Source organism: Dreissena polymorpha, chromosome 1 (assembly GCF_020536995.1).
Source record: "Dreissena polymorpha isolate Duluth1 chromosome 1, UMN_Dpol_1.0, whole genome shotgun sequence".
NCBI lineage: Eukaryota > Metazoa > Mollusca > Bivalvia > Myida > Dreissenidae > Dreissena > Dreissena polymorpha.
The window spans coordinates 110,625,325-110,640,398 of NC_068355.1; positions in this window are offsets into that span (position 1 = coordinate 110,625,325).

Below are 15,074 nucleotides of genomic sequence, written 5' to 3' on the forward strand. Positions count from 1 at the left end.
CAATCCACACTACATCATGATAAACTGTATCACACAACCCAACATCTTACGAATCCACACTACAACATGATACACTGTATCATACAACCCATCATCTTACGAATCCAGACTACATCATGATACATTGTATCACACAACCCAACATCTTACGAATCCACACTACATCATAATACACTGTATCACACAACCCAACATCTTACGAACCCACACTACATCATGATACACTGTATCACACAACCCAACATCTTACGAATCCACACTACATCATGATACACTGTATCACACAACCCAACATGTTACGAATCCACGCTACATCATGATACACTGTATCACACAACCCAACATCTTAAGAATCCTCACAACATCATGATACACTGTATCACACAGCCCAACATCTTACGAATCCTCACTACATCATGATAAAATGTATCACAAAACCCAACATCTTACGAATCCTCACTACATCATAATACACTTTATCACACAACCCAACATCTTACGAATCCACACTACATCATGATACACTGTATCACACAACCCAACATCTTACGAATCCACACTACATCATGATACACTTTATCACACAACCCAACATCTTACGAATCCACACTACATCATGATAAACTGTATCACACAACCCAATATCTTATGCATCCACACTACATCATGATACACTATCACACAACCCAACATCTTACGAATCCACACTACATCATGATACACTGTATCACACAACCCAACATCTTACGAATCCACACTACATCATAATACACTGTATCACACAACCCAACATCTTACGAATCCAGACTGCATCGTGATACACTGTATCACACAACCCAACATCTTACGAATCCACACTACATCATCATACACTATAACACAACCCAACATCTTACAAATCCACACTACATCATGATACACTGTATCACACAACCTAACATCTTACGAATCCACACTGCATCGTGATACATTGTATCACACAACCCAGCATCTTACGAATCCAGACTGCATCGTGATACACTGTATCACACAACCCAACATTTTACACAACCACACTTCTCAAGACTCAACACCACATCATGGTACACTGAATCACATAACCTAACATCTCACCACACGAACAGCTCAATAACACATGAAACCACGCCAAAGCACTCTTAACAAAAACGAAAATACCATACACACCATACACACCATACACACCATACGACATTATATAATATAATGATTAATCAGGTCAGTCCCGAAAAAGTGCACGTTGACTAATTGACCGCCTTGATATGACTGAAATAAGTTGAAATAGGCGAAAAAACCCACCTCAGCAAACAAACAACACTAAACAAAATAACTTGATGATATTTACGTTTAAGTTTATACATTAGTTCAGTTTATAGCCTTAACGTTGAAACCACAATGGGATATATCAATCTTTAACTAGATATAAATACAGACTGAAACACATATTTTATAGCTCAAGAAGGAGAAATAGATTAACAAATGAAATATTTCGCCGATACCAACGTTCATTAGTTTGTTTTATTGTGAACTGTTATGTTTTTTTGTATTTAATGCAATGCGCTTTCGTCGCCTAGAAATGAAAGTATATTGCTCATTTAAGGTGGTTATTTTACTTTTTCGGACATCTAAACTAATTCGTTCAGTGTTTCCAAAAAGATTTGATTATTAAATCACTGTCCCTTTATAGGTCGACGTTGTTTACTCTGCCAACAGCTAGACGAAGGCTACTTAAGACTGGAAAGCTCGTCATTTTCTCACCGCATTGACAGTTGTGGGCAAAAACATGCCAATGGCAATTTATATTTTGTAATGATTACTAATTAATAATTGTAGTGATGTTATGATTCTCTTGTATAAAAGTTTTAAGCATTCTTTAATGTAACGTATCAATCACATCGACACGTATAACGGACATTATACAACGTGAAAATTAATGATAAATAAATACGTATTAACTTCCGATCGAGCGTTTGCACTAAAAAAAACTTGTGTGTACATCATTATGATACGACAATGATAAATTCAACTTTTTTTAAATTATTGAAGACACTCACTGAAATTTACATTTTAATTTTACTAATCTAAAGTGTCTCATTTTTTTCCAAAGTATCACACTGAAATGGTCACATTCGATTGCAAATATGTCAGTACAAACACAGAAGCTTTCTTAAGCTTTTAATAACATAAAACAAGATTGAGATATAAACAGTTACAATCACAATAATTACAATAGAAGCTTGTATCACTGAGGTCAATACAATCAAAACACAATGACATGGGATTTTATTAGAAATAATGTAAATAAAAAAAATCATTTCGAGCTTAACATATAATTAAAGTTTCAATTCAAATGACCAAACAAGTGGTTCTTTCCTTGGTGGTGCGTCAAAATCACTTAAAACAGGTTTCCAGATTTCTCTGTCTTTGCGGTCTTCAATTAATCCATTTATGCCTAGTGGACTCTCCCATTCTTTTAAATTGGATCAATTTATTTCCAAAATTAGGGATGTCTAGTATATTTATTTCTATATTTAGAATACTTCTTACAGAAATTCCTTTAAGCAAACAGCGCAGACCCTGATGAGACGCCGCATCATGCGGCGTCTCATCTGGGTCTACGCTGTTTGCAAAGACCTTTTTTTCTAGACGCTAGGCATGAATGGGTAAATGTCATAAAATAACACCACGAACATTTACGTGGGGATTTGTTTGAATTTATAAGGAGAATCTTACTGTTAGCACATACACCGTGGAGCCGAAATTGCGCATTCGTTTAAAATGAATATACAATGTAAATACATACTGGCTTACAAGAAGAAAATATCCGCTACTCCTTCAGAAAAAACATAAGAAGTACGCCATCTCGGAAGTAAGTTTCAACTTACCTCATTAAAAGCCGGTAAGCTTGCGTATACGCATGCCCCCCCCCCCCCCCCCCCCCCCCCCTCCCGGTCTTTGTCTTGTACATGAATACATGAATACGATCCCATATTATGCACTGTACAGACTTTTTGTTTAGTATTAGAATGCAGATTGCACATTAAACATGGATTCTAGTAACTATAGTACCAAATGAATTAAGAAAACACAAAATGACACAGCGGGGTTCCTAACACGTTCATTTGAGGGTTACATATTTAGTCTTCTATTACGTCATTTTTAATTCCTCGTTGAACGCCGTGGCATTATTTAGTGTCGCCTTATTAAACTTAATAAAACAGTAACAAGAACGCTATGTTTTAATTATTGCCTGACATTTTGCGTGGATAACAATCTGAACGATGAGGACTTCGACTTTTGGGCCTAGACAGTGGGTTCATGTTCATTTGTCTGGATTTACAATATTTGAATAAACCAGTATACAATGCATAGTACTGTACATGCGTGAATAAACGAAGTCAACATTAAACTTCACCAGCAATAAAACAATCCTGTTATAGCAAGACATGCATTAGATAATCAATTGCCAAACGGTGTAACAAAGCACATAGTTCGGAACAACAATGACTGCAACTGGGAGGTCACAACATTGGACAGTCAATGCAAAATAGTTGGGGTTAAGGCAGATAAAATGAAGCAATGCTTACCTGACTAATGCTAAAACTAGTTGTATATTATTGCTTCTATACAATTATGTACAAAATAGTGAATAAGACAATTACATTTGTGTAAATTATCAAAGAAATATGTTCTCATGAACAAAATACGTTCCGATCAGACCATATTCGCATCAAGTTTTACAATGTTTTTAATTGGCAATAAGTATACAAATTCCTCCTTCTTAATTATTATTATTTAACCTATAAAACACTCGTTTTTATCGTTCAAACGAAAATCGAATATTGTAAATTAATCAACCAAGAAACAAGAAAGCAATCTTTCTTTATCCTTGGTCTGAGATCATTAATCCTTGTTGAGACTTCATGAATGAACTTGCTATAAAACCCTACGTTACGCACGGTACTCATATTCTTTAATAACATTCAAGAAGCAAAAAGGTTAGTACATTCACATTTTGTTAGTTTCGGAAAAGTATTGTGAATATGCGTTATATATTGCAATAAAAAATAATTCGTGGTACCGCGACAAGAACGGATAATTATAAAGCAGGGGATAAACTATTAAAGTGATATTATGGGCATTTTTCACTGTTGAATTCAACATAAAAGAATTTACAGGTCAAAAGAGTAAGTTATAATGTGGTTACTGACCAATTATCTGCAACTCATCTTGCTCCCAGTTGTTTATAAAAATATATTTTATATTCGATATTTTACGAGACTCGTGATGTAAGCCGAAATGATGCGTAAAAAATGTGTCTTTGTGTCGTATAAACGAATCTGCACTAAAACTAAATTTAGGTTCACATTGTACATGCATGATCAGTTGTAAAACGAAAGTACGGTTGATATTCAAATGCATTATTTTTCTCTTTCCGTGATATTGTTTTAGTATGTTGATGCTGCATTAACAAATATAAGTGTATATGAAGTGAAAACACCAAAAATAAACAACGGTTGCGATAGACATCTATAAACTGTTAGATGCCCATACTATCACTTTAAATTATCGAGTAGGCATAACATGTCCATACAATTGTGTTCGTTGAATGATTATACGTATTGGTATTATGTATAGTTTTCTTTGCTATTTATTGTTGTATATTTTATTTATTTTACATTATATGATTTCAAATATCAAATGATTGTAATGCCGTTTGTTCTATAATTTGGGAAATGATAAATATTGGGAATGGATTGTTTTGCAATCATCCGATTGGTTAACAATTTGGATATTTTTCGATTTTTTTTTATCAAAATGTCATGAATATTTCACCTGAACAATGTACGTAGAATCATAAATCCACATAAATACATCTACATGAATATTTAGAACAGCACATTACTTTAATATAACACTCGTCTGTGAAGCATTTAACAAATTAATAGCTATTCAAATGTTTAATAACAAAAAATTTGCATTCGATTTGATGAGTTAAGCTGCTTCGTTAGATTTAAAATTATGATATTGTTTAAGTCTATTGAACATCATGTGCGTATCCATCAAGGTCTAAAGTTTTAAATCTTGGTTGTTTTCCTGACTTTTTAGGATGGTTTTTTACTATTAGACAATACTGCTGTTGGTGCGATCTAATTCAATTGTAGTACACTAAGAATCAAACACATTATACTGCAGTATGCGCTTTTAAAATAAAATATAATAAAATTACTTAACACGATTGACACATTGTGTTAACATTTCAGGTAAACATAAGATATGCATGAGGACATCGTTTTCGTCGTCATAATAATCGTCTACGCAACAATGGTTGACTCACGTTCTTATTGTTTAGACGACAACATTAATGAAGACCGTTGCGGTCCCATACTCCTAGATGTAGAAAAAGACAAAGATGTTTTCGAAAACGATCTACTGGACGAAGTACATGAATTACAGGCATTGAAACCAGTCTTTGACGTAAATGGTGGAGGTAGCGAGTTACGAACGGCCAACAATATGTCAAAACGAAGTGTGCACATTCCAGTAGTGAAAAGGATCCACACATGCGCATTCATGAGAAGACTGGGCCTGCCAATAGGCTATTGCCTTGGAAGTGCGCGCGAAAGACCGGTCGTTGAAACATTGAGTCGTCGGCCAGTCTCGGATGCCTACGAATATTTGCGACGCCACTGGCCAGTGAACACCATGCTTGGTGGAAGCGTTGGCAGAAAATAAAACAATTTTTACCGGGACTCGTTCACATATTGTTGTTCTATTTGACTTTCGTCATCAAATGTATATAATTGTCAGATATAAGCGTTAGATTTGTACATGTTAAACTGAACGCTTTAATGGTATCGATTCACTAGCTATTTATCAATTATAATAACATATTGGAGTTTAGGCGGAAAGTGTCGTCCCTGATTAGCCTGTACGGACTGCACAGGCTAATCTGGGACGACACTTTACGCACATGCATTAAGCCCAGTTTTCTCAGAACAAGGCTAATATATTCTCTTGCTTGACGAAGATGTGGCTTACACATTGTCAAATTTTCAATCTTCGAACAGTTCGCTTTAAAGAGGTAAATTTCTTACGAAACCTATTCATTAGATAATCATTCTGTTTATTTATAAACTGAATAGCAGAATTACAGAAACAACTACTTTTAAGAGAGTCTAAAATTGAGTAAATTATTTGTTAGATGTATTCAATCACACAAATGAATAAAGCGACGTAGCAAATACAAAAGATTTTAATTGTTAATGAATTGAAGTATAGTTCCTGTGTTTTTTTAATAATTTTATTTTTAGTGAATAAAGCGATTGCATTACGTGCAATAATTTTCGTTCCACGAATTAAAAATACTTTTTTTACACTATTGACTCAAAGAAAGGGCTGGATTGCATCATTTGGAACACGGATTGTACTTTTGTATCAATAGATGAATAATTTTATACTCTCTAGTTTTTAGGATAATACGGTTTAGAAGTCACTGATATATTTAAATGTTCACTTTTTACACAGTACCATCATATTTGGACATTTGAATAACGAAGGTAGTTCACATTAGTTCACATTATAAGAGCGCCCCACACGCCCCAAACGCCACTAATAAAACCTTATACGAAAGCTTATTTTACAGAAATAGGCGTAACAAATCATGTGTTTGCACACTTTTAATTATGCGGTTAGCGTCCACCTTTGACAACGCGAAATTTGGAAACCACAAATGATGAAACACATGTCAATCATATCACAGACATGACACGACGTTTAGGAGCTTTACAATTAGAAATCAGCGTTGTTGAACGTTGTACGGCCTGATATCCTCCAGAAACTAAACGACTAACCATTCTAACATATTTCAGACTGAGCCCAAGTCATACTGTCACGAGTTTGGCTAGATTGCCCACAATTAAAAACATCTTTGTCAAACGTTTTCATGTCATTGGTTGAGTTCATTACGACTTAGAAGCAGTCTGACAGATTTGTAGATATTAAATATAGTAGCCTATCCAGACTAGCTTATTTCTTTCAGCCATCGATGAGATCATTTATGACCGTTTGAGCGAGTGTAATGCTACAGAATATATTTTATAGGACTGTAGTACGTTAGGGTACGTAATGCTACTTAAATTCTACATTTTCTATAGAGAAGCTTTAGGAATTCAGTTGGATCATAACGACTACTTTTATGAATATACACTATATGTAAGCCAAGTTAATATTTTAGATTGGTCAAACTTTGTCTTAACGATAAGTTCGGCCAAATTCTGGCTTCGGTACTTTTATTTCGCATGGCCGCTATGGGCTTGGAATTGGTTTTAACACTTGCGAAAATAAAAATCTGCCATTTAAAGGTATCCAAACCGAGACTCTGGTGTGCGTATTAAGGCCCCTGGTACCTCGAGTTTGGAGACAATAGATACATGCGGCCATCGGGAATGACAAAAAAACAGGGGCATCGAGTTTGAAGATAATAGATACATACGTTAATCCTGAATCACAAAAAAAGCCCCGGGACCTCGAGTTTGAAAACAAACGATACTTTAGGCACCCGGAATCACAAATACCGTTGGACCTCGAGTTTGGAGACAATAGTTACCAGCTGCAATCCGGAATTACAAAAAACTGGGACCTCGAGTTAGGAGACAAAAGATACATACGGCTTTGTATTTCTTGTTGTTTCGTTGGTTTAACTTGACTCAACTACACTGGTTTGTCTTACTTATTTTAACTTGACTCAACTACACTGGTTTGTCTGACTTATTTTAACTCGACTCAACTTCACTGGTTTGTCTGACTTGTTTAAACATGACTCAACCACACTGCTTTGTATGACTTGGTTTAACTTCACTCAACTACACTGCTTTGTCTGGCTTGGTTTTACTTTACTCAACTACACTGCTTTGTCTGACTTTGTTTATCTTGACTCAACTACTCGGCTTTGTCTGACTTGTTTAAACTTGACTCAACCACACTGCTTTGTCTGACTTGTTTAAACTTGACTCAACCACACTGCTTTGTCTGACCTGTATAAGCTTGACTCAACTACACTGCTTTCTATTACTTGTTTAAACTTGACTAAGCTACTGATTTGTATGACTTGTTTTAACTTGACTCAACCACACTGCTTATTCTTCCTGGTTTTAACTTGACTCAACTACACTGCTTTGTCTGCCTGGTTTTAACTTGACTCAATTACACTGCTTTGTCTGACTTGTTTTAACTTAACTCAACTACACTGCTTTGTCTGATTGGGTTTAACTTGACTCAACTTCACTGCGTTGTCTTACTTGTTTAAACTTTACTCAACTAAACTGCTTTTTCTGACTTGGTTTAACTTGACTCAATTACGTTTAACTTTAATGAGTTATATTGCTTTGTCTGACTTGTTTTAAAGTGTCTCAACGACACTGTGTTGTCTGACTTGTTCTACCTGACGCAACTAAATTTAACTTGAATCAGATACACTGCTTTGTCTGACTTGATTAAACTTGACTGAAGTTCACTGCGTTGTCTGACTTGTTAAAACTTGACTCAGGTACACTGCTTTTAATAACTTGGTTTTACTTGACTTAACTACACTGCTTTGTCTGACTTGGTTTAACTTGACTCAACTACATTAAACTTGATTCAACTACACTGCTTTGTATGATTAGGTTTAATGTAACTAAAATATACTTCGTTGTCTTACTTTCCAGCAAACATGCTGTTTCTGGGCAAATCCATATGGGAGTCATTTAGGACATATATGGGCTAGCCCATATAGGAATGCCCATAAGAGTCCCATATAGGTCCCATATTATTGCGCTATCAGGAAAGAGATGTAAACTTTTATTTATTTGATTAAAAACTCATTTCTTAAAACGTATGTATGACAAACTTGATCTAAACTGCAAATTTTTTACCCCAAAATAGAAAATCAATGCATAAGCAAATAAAATGCAGCCCATATGGGTCCCATACGGGTCCCATTTTGGCCGCCCATCAAAGGACAGAATCAGCTACCGGGCTGTTTCTGGGTAAGCCCATATGGGAGTCATTTGGGACCTATATGGGTTAGCCCATGTGGGAATGCCCTTAAGGGTCCCATATAGGTCCCATATAATTGCGCTATCAGGAAAAAGATGTAAACTTTTATTTATTTGATTAAAAACGCATATTTTAAATGTATGTATGACTAACTTGATCTTTTAAACTGCTAATATTTTATCCAAAAATTGAAAATCACCGCAAAAGCAAATAATATGCAGCCCATATGGGTCCCATACGGGTTCCATTTGGGCCGCCCAACAAAGGACAAAATCAGCTACCGCGCGCAAATTTTTTGAAAATTCTGTTTTTGATATGGCTTTGTTTTAAAGGGATCTTTTCACGCTTTGGTAAATTGACAAAATTGAAAAAAGTTGTTTCAGATTCGCACATTTTCGTTTTAGTTATGATATTTGTGAGGAAACAGTAATACTGAACATTTACCATGGTCTAATATAGCCATTATATGCATCTTTTGACGATTTTAAAACCTAAAAATTATAAAGCGTTGCAACGCGAAACGATTGAATAATTTGGAGAGTTCTGTTTTTGTCGTTAAATTTTGTGAAACTACGAATATTGCTTATATAAGGTATAAAATACATCAAGTATGTGTACTCGGCGGAATAGCTCAGTAGGTTAAAGCGTTTTTACTTCAGGACTCTGGCAGGACTCCAGGGGTCACTGGTTCGAAACCTGCTCCGGGCAATGTTCTTTTCCTTTTTTAAATTTTATTCTTGATTTTTTACTGGAGCTTTTACGATCCAATGTTTACATTTATCAATATAAAGCATTTAATGAATAAGTTAAAAAATGCCAAAATCTGTGAAAAGGCCCCTTTAAATAATGTGTATAATATGATTAATATGAAGTTATTTTCAAGAGATAATTTTAATTTAAATTATCGCGCAGAAAAATAAAGTATTTTAATTATATGTTTAATAATTTGAATTGCAAATTAATAGATTTCTATATTCGCTTTGCCTTTGTCATGTATTTTCGCGACGTAAGTCGTAACGTTTGTTTGTCACCATAGTTTGTTACTACTACTACTACTACTACTACTACTACTACTACTACTACTACTACTACTACATCTACTACTACTACTACTACTACTACTTCTACTACTACTACTACTACAACTTCAACTACTACTACCACTACTACTACTACAACTACTACTACTACTACTACTACTACTACTACTACTACTTCTTCTACTACTACTACTACTACTACTACTACTACTACTACTACTACTTCTACTACTACTACTACAACTACAACTACTACTACTACTATTACTACTACTACTACTACTACTACTACTACTACTACTACTACTACCGGTACTACTACTACTACTGCTACTTCTACTACTACTATTACTACTACTACTTCTACTACTACTACTACTACTACTACTACTACTACTACTACTACTACTACTACTACTACTACTACTACCACTACTACTTCTACTACTACTACTACTACTACTACTACTACTACTACTACTACTACTACTTCTACTACTACTACTACTACTACTACTACTACTACTACTACTACTACTACTACTGCTGCTACTCCTTCTACAGCTCTACTGCTGTTACTTCTGCTACTGCTGCTACTGCTGCTACTGCTACTACTGCTGCTACTGCTGTTGCTGCTGCTGCTACTGCTGCTGCTGCTACTGATGCTGCTGCTACTGCTTCTACTGCAGCTACTACTTCAACAACTACTAATAATGTTACTACTGCTACTGCTGCTACTACTGCTGCAGCTGCTGCCACTGCTGCTACTACGCTGCTACTGCTGCTTCTGCTGCTACTGCTGCTGCTGCTACTGCTGCTGCTGCTACTGTTGCTGCTGCTGCTGCTGCTGTTATTGCTGCTTCTAGATGCCGCTGTTTTTACTTAAGCTGAAAAAGTTACTATAACACCTTGCTTGCAGATGAAAAAATTACTCCCACCGGTCGACACACGACATTCAAGCGACATTCTCTCGATATATCGCGCGAGTGTCGTAATGGAGCGTCGAGAGACTTCTGCTGCTACTGTTGCTGCTGCCGCTGCTGCTGCTGCTGTTATTGCTGCTACTAGATGCCGCTGTTTTTACTTAAGCTGAAAAAGTTACTATAACACCTTGCTTGCAGATGAAAAAATTACTTCCACACCGGTCGACACACGACATTCAAGCGACTTTCTCTCGATATATCGCGCGAGTGTCGTATTGAGCGTCGAGAGAATGTCGTGCGTCGAGAGAATGTCGTGTGTCGACCTAGTGATTTTTAGGTCGACAGGCGACATTTTCGCGATATATCATATTGACTGTCGACTGCTTTGTCGCGCGTCGAGAGAATGTCGAGTGTCGCGCTCGAAGGTGGACACACGACATTTAAGCGACATTCTCTCGACGCTCAATACGACGCGCGACAAATCAGTCGACATGAATTTCTGCGATATTTTTTTCTAAAACCCAGCGCGATATGCGACACTCAAATATTGATTGTCGCATGATTGTCGCGCGTCGAGAGAGCGTCGAGAGAATGTCACTTGAATGTCGTGTGGCGACCTCGAAGGTCGACACGCGACACTCAACTTGGCCCTATCCGGATTCCGTAGGTACCCCTATATACCTTAATTCGTGTTAATATCGGATAAAAAAGGTATGGAGATACATGTATTTAAAGTGGGAACCCCAGGACCTATTTCTAAATCAGAGACCCCGTAACTGGCGATATGTGTGAATATATACATGTATATTTTTTTTTAACCTTATGAAACTTGTAACTATATGAACTCAAGTCTTTCATATAGTTATGAAATTGCATCTGTGGAACTGGATTATTTTCTCTATTTTTTACATTTAGTCTACCTTTAACTTATATTGATGCTCTTCTTGATGAAGCATGAAGTTGTAGCATATACATGCCTTAATATGTTTTTTATTTTTATTTTGACGCGGGATCCTCTTTTTTATATTAAATATATAACATACAATGTAAATATGTGCATGAGCAAGAACAAAGGTATATCGTACAGCAGTAATAATGTCAAACAAATTTAACAAGATATGCTATTATTTATAGGTTTTTGCTTTGGTTGTTTGTGAAATATGGTGTTGTTTGTGATATATGGTGTTGTTTGTGATATATGGTGTTGTTTTTATATACATGTATCTTAATCAAAACAAGTTGCGTAAAGTGGGGTAGAAACCAACTGGACTGGATTATGACGTAAAGTGGGGTAGAAACCAACTGGACTGGATTATTACGTAAAGTGGGGTAGAAACCAACTGGACTGGATTATGACGTAAAGTGGGGTAGAAACCAACTGGACTGGATTATGAAAGTTTAATGTGTTTCCATTTTTTGTTCAACAACATGAAGTGTATCCTTGTTGAGGGCTATTTCTTTTTCAATTTGGACCTTTAGTTTTAAATAATTTATGAAACATGCAGTTCAAGATAGGTGTTTTTTTGTGTGTATTTCATGCTGAATATGAATTATTTCATTAATATAATAATGTAAAGTTCACAGTGTTTTTTCAGTCTGGCATTTTGAAGGTATTTATACCGAAACTGATATTTAAAAGAGATAGTTTAACTTTTAATTGTTGTTTCTCTAGAAATATTGTCAATTGGTTCCATAGAGTTTGAATATGTTTACACTCCCAGAAGAGGTGTTCTATTGTTTCAATATGTTCGCTGCAATATTTCACATAATTTGTGTTGGATAGGTTGCATCAAAAAGATATTTATTTGTAGCTATGATTCTATGGACGTATATTTATATTGAAAATTGCTCAGTGTGCTATCAATAGTTGCTTTATATGGCATGATAAATATGTGTTTCCAATTAAATTCTTGTTCTCGAAAAGTATTTGCCATTTATTTGAGTTTTGGAGTTTTCTGCAGGTTTTTTTATTTGTAGTGTATAAAAATTTTGGTTCGTTTTGTTTTGTGTTGCAAGCATGTTTTCTACAAATGTTGTTTGAGAACATGGTGTTTTATTTGTATTGGTAATATATTTAGTATGCATGGGTATGCTTTTGATTAATGTGTAGTAATGTGTAGTACATAAGGAAATTACTTGAAGGTATTCCGAATATGTAACATATATTATCAAGAGAATAGAAGTCCTTAATTCTATAGTCGTATAACTGGTCGATATTTTTAATGTTTCGTTCAAACCAATGTTTATAGAAAAACGTCTTATTGTTTGAAGTTATGTCTTGATTGTTCCATAAAATAGTTTAATTGTTGGTTTGGGTTTCTTGATTATGAGTTACAATACTGCATGCTGATAGAACATTAGAAAGAAACTTGTTGTCGTTGGCAATTTCATGTAAAATATTTTGCTGGTGTTACATTCAAAAAGTAAGAAAATATATTTTTTTAGAATTTTCTGGTAGAATGGTAAACGTAGGATCCTCCTTCTATGTGTGTATGCATCCATGTATATGTGTGTAATACTATATGTGAATAAAAGTTGAGATTACTTATTCAGATTTGTAAGTCTTTTAACATAAACCTTGTTGTATTTCTTGCAGGATAATGCTATTTAGCTCTTAAACCCTATAATATCACTCTTTTCCAGCAAGAAGAAATAGATAAAACATAAAAAAATGAAAATGGAAGTACATTTACAAGAATCTTTTGTATGATGTTCAATTTGAACACACTGTATTTCATGCTTGCAGCCTACATATTATTTTTAACATAAACTGAATTTCCATGCATCTAGCATCTAATGCATCTAGCCATGCATTGTCCAAAATTGTACAGGCTCTGTGTACGTGTGGGACCCATGTTGAATACAATGTTACCCGTTTGTAGCCCATATTCAGTACAATGCTGCCCGTATGTAGCCCATATTGAGTACAAGGGCTGCCCGAATGTAACCCATATTGAGTAAAAGGGCTGCCCGTATGTAGCCCATATTGAGTAAAAGGGCTACCCGTTTGGGGCCCATATAGGCACCTATATGGGTCCCATATGGGCTGCCAACATGGGACCCAGATGGTGAGTGCAACCGGGCTCCATATGGGTTCCATCTGGGCTGTCCCATATACATACATGGGGCAGCCCAGATGGGACCCATATGGAGCCTGGTTGCACTCCCCATCTGGGTCCCATGTTGGCAGCACACATGAGGCCCATATAGGTGCCCACATGGGACCCATATGGGTCCCATATTGATTGTTAGCTGGGTTGTTTTAATGTTGTTTTGTTTTAACTCAACTATACTGCTTTGTCTGACGTGGTTTAACTTGACTCAACTATACTGCTTTGTCTGACGTGGTTTAACTTGACTGAACTTCACTGCGTTGTCTAACTTGGTTTAAATTGACTTAACTGCACTCATTGTCTGACTTGTTTTATCTTGATTCAACCACACTGCTTTTCTGACTTGTTTTAATTCGAATCAACTTCACTGCATTGTCATACTTGTTTTAACTTGACTCAGCTTCACTGCTTTCATAACTTGTTTTTAATTGACTTAACTACAATGCTTTGTCCTACTATTATTAACTTGACTCAACTTATATTTGAGAGTCATACGCCTTTAAACAGATCATTTAGTTGTTACACATCTCCGTCTTTCAAAACCCTTCGCGTATTATTTAGCAAAAAGGGCAACAACTATTGTACGACTAATACTTGTGCGCTGTATGCTAGTACGAACTCTTGTTCAAAACAGTTTTGTCCAAACAAACAACTGTTTCAGGATTGTGTGCGTTCACGACCAAAGATTGATATGATAACCAAAGCGCTGAATGCACTGAAGTTGTTCTCTATTGCATAATCTTAGACGCAACTCAGTTTTCAAAATTATGTAAAAGCTTTTTATATAGCCAGTTTGAAATGAACACAACCCATTCAAATTTATAAAGAATGTGTCTTAAAGCACAGGTCGAGATGTGTGTGCACTGTTTATCCTCATATTTATGTCATATAGATAACTTAGACAAAATAACAACAATACGTCTCTTTTTTCGCAATTGGTT